At 39.8% G+C, this 9,164-nt stretch overlaps 1 long non-coding RNA gene across 1 annotated transcript; it reads right to left on the bottom strand.

Moving 5' to 3' along the window:
* Positions 1-948: 948 nt before the first annotated feature.
* LOC131527419 (uncharacterized) lies at positions 949-7,044 on the bottom strand. The gene is made up of 3 exons (XR_009267652.1): positions 6,486-7,044; positions 1,792-1,920; positions 949-1,607 (listed from the first exon to the last, which is right to left on the bottom strand). It is a non-coding gene; the product is annotated as an uncharacterized LOC131527419 (long non-coding RNA).
* Between the last annotated feature and the right edge of the window lie 2,120 nt (positions 7,045-9,164).

The following is a 9,164-nucleotide window of genomic DNA, read 5'->3' as shown; positions in this document are numbered from 1 at the left end:
TACAGGTGGTGATACAGGTACACTCAGGCTGGGCGCATCAGAGACTGAGGGGTGAACAGACTGCTTAACTTTCAGCTCCAACCCTGATAGCACACGTACATCTCTGAGACGTCTATTTTACGTCTGCATTTACATCTGCAAGACGTATTTTTTAGGGTGGTTGCTCATCTGCAATACGTCTATAGGACGTCTCCTTTTAGATGTCAAATAGACGTCTATTAGATGTCTTTAAGATGTTTATGATTTAGAATGTATGTAAAACTGACATCTTACAGACGTCTGTCAGACGTTTATAGACAGCAGATGCTTTCCAGATCAAGAGATCTTTAACAGACATCTTGTAGACGTACGTGTGCTATCTGGGAAGTCCAGCTCCTTGAGCCTGATCGCTCGCTGGGTTTCCAGGTCAACTGTGCGCACATGCAACAGTTGGCTCTGAAAGAGTTGGAGTTGAGCAAACAGCAATATCAATCTGATCGCCAGCAAAGGATTACTAAGAGAAGGAAGGTTAGTGGGATCCATGCTAGTCAACTCCGCGGGTTTGGGTTCCGCCCCCTCCCCAACGGAAGTCGACACTTGACCTGCAACACCCGCTTCACCTTCTTCAGACAAAACCCCACGTTCAACCAAATGCTTGTAAATCACTTCCTTAATGTCCTGCTTCCTATTTCCACGAGTAACCTGGATTTGATATAAATCCGCAATTGATAACAAATCATCTTTGCGGCAAATATCCAACTGACGTACTGAAGGTTTAATCGCGAACTTATCTAACTCAAATCTCAAAGCCATTCCTAATTCCCTCCGCCTTAAAATGAAAACCACCAGGCAAATAAATAAACACAAAGCCAATTTCATGAGTTTCATATGTCTCGTTCACACAACGATACAACTCTTTTGGAGTTTTTTTTTTTTTTTTTGAGACGAGCCCCCAATTTCTGTTACGACCTCTAGGGGTTAGACTTAACAGACGTAACAGAAATAGAAAAACACCAGAGAGCTGCCGAGAAAACGAGTTTTATTATTTTTTTTTATAAGGGAATATCTTCAGGGGCAGACAAAGCCAAAACAATAAACAAAACGAACTTATTCTTGATAACTAAATAACCTCAAAGAAAAATAAAGAAAACAAACTACAAACCAAGTTCCCTACCTCCCTCAACCATAAACAAAGTGAAAAATAGGCTATACACAAAATAAAACGGCGTCTAGCCCCCTACATCCCTTAATTCGGCAAACGTGTAATAAAGTACAAAGTTCCAGGGCGTACACAAAGCAGAATCAGAATCCAAGTCATAGTCAAACAGGCAATGTTCAGATAAACGGGAAATGTAATATTTGATCTCAGAATAACTAACACTCAACAGATTTACTATAAGTCTACTCAAAATATCTCTCTCTGGCACAACAATCCACAGAACAATAGGTAATCAGAATTCAACAGATTTACTATAGGTCTACTCAAAATATCTCTCTCTGGCACAACGGTACGAAGTCAGCGAGGCTCGAAGGCTCTAGACGCGTGTTTGAGGTGGTCCTTATCTCTGGGGAAGGTGCATAGTGGGACCAATCACCATCTCCAGCTGGTTAACAGAGACCACGCCCACCTAGAACACAAACATGTCTACACACCTGAGCAGAGAGCTCAAATACAAAAACAATTCAGATACATAGTATATCTCAAGATCATTAATATATATATATATATATATATATATACACACACACACAGAAGAAACCCAATATATTTAAGTTATGTATGTGTGTGTGTATATTTATGACAGACTTAACTTGGTAATTATGTGTTGTCTGAGGGTTGGCATCCTCCGTGGTCCTCTGAGGTGTTGCCATCATCTCTTCTCAGGTGTTTGGTCATCTCGGATCTTTTTAAGGGTTGGATTACTGACACTTCAGTAATTCCTAGTTACCACAGGATGTTAATCCCATGGCAGAATCAGAGAAACAGATAGAGACATAATTAGCATAGCTGCTGTTCTATTCAAGCAAAAATGATTTGTTCAACCCAATCTAAAGAATTATACTGCATTTATATCTGATCAAATGTACATTATAAGATTATAAGATGCATTATGTGAATGCTTGGCTAAAGAGATGTGTCTTTAATCTAGATTTAAACAGAGAGAGTGTGTCTGAACCCCGAACGTTATCAGGAAGGCTATTCCAGAGCTTGGGTGCCAAATGTGAAAAAGCTAGGTACTAGGTACTACCAAAAGTCCAGAATTTTGCGACCTTAGGGAGCGGGTTGGATTGTAGCGTGGTAGAAGACCAGTTAGGTACGCAGGAGATAAACCATTTAGTGCCTTATAGGCAAGTAATAATATTTTTTAATTGATCCAGAACTTAATAGGTAGCCAGTGCAGAGACTGTAAAATTGGGGTAATATGATCATATTTTCTTGACCTGGTAAGGACTCAAGCTACAGATAGTCCAAAATGCAACGGCTAGTTTATTGAAGATGCAGGACAACCAGCTAGCAGTGCATTACAATAGTCCAGTCTAGAGGTCATGAATGCGTGAACTAGCTTTTCTGCATCTGAAACAGGTAGCATGTTTCGAAGCTTGGCAATGTTTCTAAGATGGAAGAATGCTGTTTTTGTAACATGGGAAATATGATTTTCAAAGGACAAGTTGCGGTCTAATATAACACCCAGATTTTTGACTTTAGAGGACGTAACAGAATCTCTTGGATTACAATTTGCAACTAGACGGATGTGCTGAGTACTGTTTTTTGGACCAATAAGTAATATCTCGGTCTTGAGCAATAATTTCCTCCTATTAAATTTGGATATCCAATTTTTTACATTTTTAACACAATCTATTAGCTTAGATAGTTCAGAAGTTTCATCTGGTCTTGTTGAGATATATAGTGGAGTATCATCAGAAAATACGGGATTAGTTATCATTGTTATGCTAATAATATCACCAAGGGGCAACATGTATATTGAAAATAGCAGAGGACCTAGGACAGATCCTTGTGGTACTCCATACTTTACTGGTGATAGTTGAGATGACTCCCCGTTTAAAAAAACAAAGTGGTAGCGATCGGATGGGTAGGATCTAAACCATCTTAAAGCCTGCCCTTGAATACCCGTATAGTTTTGTAATCGATCTATGAGTATGTCATGATCTTAGTGCTGCGTTCGACACTATAGACCAAGTAAAACTAGCAATGAGGTGCAGCCTTGGTCTGACGCAAGAAGCAAGTCATTTGTAAATTTAACAAGTGCAACAAGATAACGATGAGTTAATAATATTGAGAAGCGGTTCTTCTGCTACAGGTAACAACTCTTTCAGTAGTTTAGTGGGTACAGGATCTAATAAACATGTTGTTGGTTTAGATGCAGTGATAAGTTTATTTAGTTCTTCCTGTCCTATAGTTGTAAAGCACTGCAGTTTTTCTTTGGGAGCGGTGAATGAAACTGAAGTACTAGACGGTGTAGAACCTACATTTGTTATTGTATTTCTAATATTTAATCAGTGAAGAAATTCATTAAGTCATGACTATTAAACTGTGAGGGAATATTTAGATTGGCTAGACTAACAAATAAACAGACACCACCCACTGTGCTAAATAAAAACCTTGGATTGTTTTGGTTATTATCTATGAGTTTGTGGATATGCTCTGCCCTGGCAGCTTTTAGAACCTGTCTATAGCTGGACATACTGTTTTTCCACCCAATTCTAAAAACTTCCAAGTTAGTTTTTCTCCATTTGCGCTCAAGATTACGAGTTTCTTTCTTGAGAGAATGGGTATAACTGTTGTACCATGGCGCAGTACGTTTTTCTCTAACACATTAGAAGCGGTTGCCCCCCTCAATATGAAAAAGGTTAGAGAAGATAGTGCCCATGTTGCTAGTCATTTCGTCTAGTTCACGTGTATTTATGGGTACACAGATTCACAAATAACCTGCCTGATTTATCTCAACTGCTCTATCTTTGGTGGCTGGAACAATAGTTCTGCCCATACGATAACGCGGAGCCATATACAAACCCAAAGCAGAAAAAGTTGGGACAGTATGGAAAACGCAAATAAAAAAAAAGAAAGTAGCGATTTCTAAATTTACTTTGACTTGTATTTCATTGCAGACAATATGAACAAAATATTTCATGTTTTGTTTGGTCAACTTCATGTTATTTGTCAATATACATCCTTTCCTGTCATTCAGACCTGCAACACATTCCAAAAAAAGTTGGGACAGTAAAGCATTTACCACTTTGTAATGTTGCCATTCCTTTTCACAACACTTAAAATGTTTATGGACTGAAGACACCAAGTGATGAAGTGTTTCAGGTTTAATTTTGTCCCATTCTTCCTGCAACCAAGTCTTAAGGTGGGCAACAGTACGGGGTCTTCGTTGTCGCATTTTGCGCTTCAAAATGCGCCACACATTTTCTATTGGAGACAGGTCGGGACTGCAGGCAGGCCAGTCAAGTACCCGTACCCTCTTTCTCCGCAGCCAGGACTTTGTAATGTGTGCAGAATGTGGTTTTGCATTGTCTTGTTGAAATATGCATGGACGTCCCTTGAAAAGATGTCTTCTTGAAGGCAACATATTGTGCTCCAAAATCTCCATGTACTTTTCAGCATTAATGGTGCCATCACAGAAGTGCAAGTTACCTTTGCCAAGGGCACTGACACAACCCCATACCATGACAGACCCTGGCTTTTGGACTTGTTGCTGGTAACAGTCTGGATGATCCTTTTCTTCTTTGGTCCAGAGCACACGGCGTCCATTCCTCCCAAAAAATACCTGAAATACTGATTCATCTGACCACAGTACACATTTCCACTGTGTGATGGTCCATCCCAGATGCCTCCGAGCCCAGAGAATTCGACGGCGCTTCTGGACACTGTACTGTGCCAAAAGGAAGCCCTATGTTAACAGTTTTAACTGGCATTTGTGGATGTAACTACGTATTGTGGTACTTGACAAAGGTTTGCCAAAGTAGTCCTGAACCCATGTGGTGATATCGCTTGTAGATGAATGACGATTCTTGATGCAGTGCCGCCTGAGGGATCGGAGATCACGGTTGTTCAGCTTAGGCTTGCACCCTTGTCCTTTACGCACTGAAATTCCTCCAGATTCCTTGAATCTTTTAATTATGTTATGCACTGTTGAAGGTGAAATATCCAAATCTCTTCCTATCTTTCTTTGAGGAACATTGTTTTTAAACATTTCAATAATTTTCTCACCTATTTGTTGGCAAACTGGCGATCCTCAGCCCATCTTTGCTCCTAAAGGACTAGACCTTTCTTGGATGCTGCTTTTGTACCAAATCATAATAACAATCACCTGTTGACATCACCTGTTTCAAATCACATCATTATTTAACCAATTTACCTCATTACTAGCCCTAAATTGCTCCTGTCCCAACTTTTTTTGGAATGTGTTGCAGGTCTGAATGACAGGAAAGGATGTGTATTTACAAATGACATGAAGTTGACCAGACGAAACATTAAATATTTTGTTCATATTGTCTGCAATGAAATACAAGTCAAAGTAAATTTAGAAATCACTATTTTCTTCTTTTATTTGTGTTTTCCATACTGTCCCAACTTTTTCTGATTTGGGGTTGTAGTTAATATCTGTAATATGCAGCATGCACAATACAAGGAAATGATCAGTAACATCATCACTTTGAGGTACGATATCTATATCAGTAAGATCAATTCCATGCAATATAATTAAATCTAGCGTATGATTGAAACGATGAGTGGGCCCGGTGACGTTTTGCTTGACTCCAAAAGAGTTTATTAGGTCAGTAAACGCAAGTCCTAACGCATCATTTGTATTATCAACGTGGATGTTAAAATCTCAGACAATTAGCGCTTTATCAACATTAACCAATAGATCTGAGAGGAAATCTGCAAATTCTTTTAGGAATTCTGTATATGGCCCTGGCGGTCTATACACAGTAGCCAGAGCAAGAGATAGGAGAGATTTCTTTTGCATATCTGACAGTGTAACATTAAGTAGAAGTATTTCGAATAAGTTAAACCTGTATCCTGTTTTCTGAGTAACATTGAGAAAATCACTATATATTGTAGCGACACCACCGCCACGACCAGTCTGATGGGGTTCATGTTTATAACAGTAGCTTGGTGGAGTAGACTCATTATAATATATTAGACCAATATAATCATTTGGTTTAAGCCAGTTTTCAGTCAAACAAAGTACATCAAAACTATTATCTGTGATCATTTCATTTACAATAACTGCTTTGGGTGCGAGTGATCTAATGTTTAGGAGCCCAAGCTTTAGAAATTTTTTTTGTTAATTTATTTTGCATTTTTCAGGTTTAATCATGATCAGATTTTTTCTAGATCCTACATTAAATTTATATGTTGACCTCACTATTCGGGGAACAGATACAGTCTGTATAGATTGGACAACGCAAGTACTTCTGTCATTTAGGAGGGTAGAGCAAAAGCCATCATAGCAGTTATTTGAGAATTGGCTTACTAGTCATATGGAGCGTAGCGTCCTGGAGATGTTGTCCGACAGGAGTTCTGCTCCGACTCTGCTGGGGTGCAGGCCATCAGCACGGAAAAGCCTAGAACGCTCCCAGAAAAGATTCCAATTATTAACAAAGAGCAGTTTCTGTTCTTTACACCATGACAATAACCATTCGTTTAAATCAAAAAGTCTACAGAACCTTTCGTGTCCTCGTCGATACGTGGGAAGCGGTCCTGACACGATGATCGTCGTTGCGGGCGATGTACTGCGTACCGTCTTGATCAGGCTCCTGAAGTCCCTCTTCAGTGTCTCCGTCTGCCGCAGCTTGGTGTCGTTAACCCCCGTGTGCAGCACGACAGCGCCGATGCTCTCGTCGCCCTTCAGGATCACAGGTATCTGCGCAGAAACATCGAGAACACGAGCTTCTCCACAGCCTCCAGCTCCACCGAATGTAGCTCGAACGTGTCCTCAACTGCACTCAGATGTAGACACAAATCCGCCATTTAAGCAAGTAACAGTGAAACAATGGTAATGTGTGTAATAGAGTATTAGCAATGTACGCAAGATTAGCAGCAACCACGCTGGCGATGCTAACTGGCTATAAGCTAATAGCAGACTCGGGAAATCAAAATAAAACTAGTGATAACAAGGCGCTCTGATTGCTTTTGTTGTAGAATGCTATAGGAGATATAATCACACGTTATAGAAACGAAAATGATAGTGTATAAAACTGATCTTAAGATAGAAAATAGACAATAAGGAATTAACTTGACGGAGCACAAGCTCAAAACACGCAGTAGCAACAGTCTCAGCAATGCGCATGTGCTCAGCACTTTTACAGCACTTGTTGTGAATTTCACTGACACAGGCCACCAACCAAGAACCAACCAATCCAAGATGAAGCAAAATCATCAACAATCAAATCCAGCTAACTGAGTTAGCGACGTATGAAGAACAGGTCCCAGGAGTGCTAAATCCTGTTCCTGGAGATCGAGGCTGTATCCGAAAACTTGGGCAGCTGATTTGACTCACCAGATAGCAATATATTTTAGGCCCACATCTGGCACATGTGGAATGATGATGGCCCTTGGGCGGACCGCTTCTGTTTGCCAGATCTGGGCCAAAAGCAGGCCATAGCAATGCCAGATGTCAGCCAAGAGCAAATAAATAAATCACACTGGACCTTATCTGAGCCACAAAATCTTCATATATATTATTTATAGAGTCGTCTAAGCTTGTTAACAAGCAAAATCACTGAAGGAAAGAAGAGAACAGAAAAAAAGAGACAAACAGAAACTCAAGAACTACAACTGACTTAAGCCACATGTCTTAGATGAATTCAGCTGAAGATAAAATATATTAAATCTCTGAAGATCTCAGCAGAGGAGGATTAAACAACTCCACAAACAGCATCACCAGCTTCACTTATTACTAACCAGGGGTGCGTTTCCCAAAAGCATTGTTAGCTATCTATGGTCTTTAGTTCCATCGAACTCTATTGGTAACGACGGAACTTGCGACTATAGTTGTTTTTGGGAAACGCACCCCAGATTGACTTTATTTCTGTTAGAGGTCTACAGAAGTTCCTATTGAGAATTAACAGGGGTTTAAATCTAATGTTTGTTTCATTTGAAGTCACCATAATGGTGATTGGTGTTTCCAATAATTGGGCTCTTACAATTAGTTTATCTTTGCTGGTTGTTGTGATGGTGTGTTTGTAAAACACGTTTGCAGTAGCAAATCAGCTGATGATAAGCAGGTGTTGATAATGAAATGCCTTTTGTTTTTAGACTCTAACAATTGTGTTGTACTAATAATACATTTGTTGTATAAAACTGCAGCATAAAATCAACAGTATTGCAAAACCAGTTAAAAAAAAAAAAAAAGCACAAAACGTTAAACTCCAATAACACACAAAGTCATCATAAATCAACACATGAACCTAAACAATGGTGACAAGTAAGTTGTAGTACTTGAGTTTCTGTTTTGTTTGTTAACAAGCTTAGACAAGCTGAGAGGACTCCATGAATAATATATGAAGATTTGTGGCTCAGATAAGGTCCAGTGTGGTTTATTCCTCTGCTCTTGGCTGACATGTGGCATTGCTATGGCCTGCTTTTTTGCCCAGATCTGGCAAACAGGAGTGGTCCGCCCAAGTGCCATCATTCCACGCTACATGTGGGCCAGATCATCATTCCACATGTGCCAGATGTGATCCGGATCTGGGCCGACAATATGTTGCTATCTGGGAAGTCCATGGTTATTAAATCAAGACAATGCCAGGTCTCATTCTGCATGTGCTACAACAACATGTTTTCATAGACACATGTGCATGATCTGTCTCCTATTGAACACGTATGGCCCATCATGAAAAGGAGAATCAGACAACAATGTCCACAGACTGATGGGCATCTGAAGTCTTGTATCTAGTGAGATTGGGCAAAATTCTGCTCACAAAACGTTTAAGAATAAGTATCCTCAACTCCCAAACAATTAAACATTGTAATTAAAGCTGCAGTCCATAAGTTTTGCCTTTTTCACCATCTATGTTTGAAAACCTGGAATTGAAGTTACTTGCGGAATTATCTTGCTTGCGTGGGTTTTGACTCTGGCACAGCTCCAGCGCAGATGAACCTAATGTTTTGAGGAGTATATGTAGCTGTCAGTCACCGTGCCGGAGTGGAT

This window comes from Onychostoma macrolepis, chromosome 20 (assembly GCF_012432095.1).
Source record: "Onychostoma macrolepis isolate SWU-2019 chromosome 20, ASM1243209v1, whole genome shotgun sequence".
Lineage (NCBI taxonomy): Eukaryota > Metazoa > Chordata > Actinopteri > Cypriniformes > Cyprinidae > Onychostoma > Onychostoma macrolepis.
This window is presented reverse-complemented; position numbering and strand designations above follow the sequence as displayed.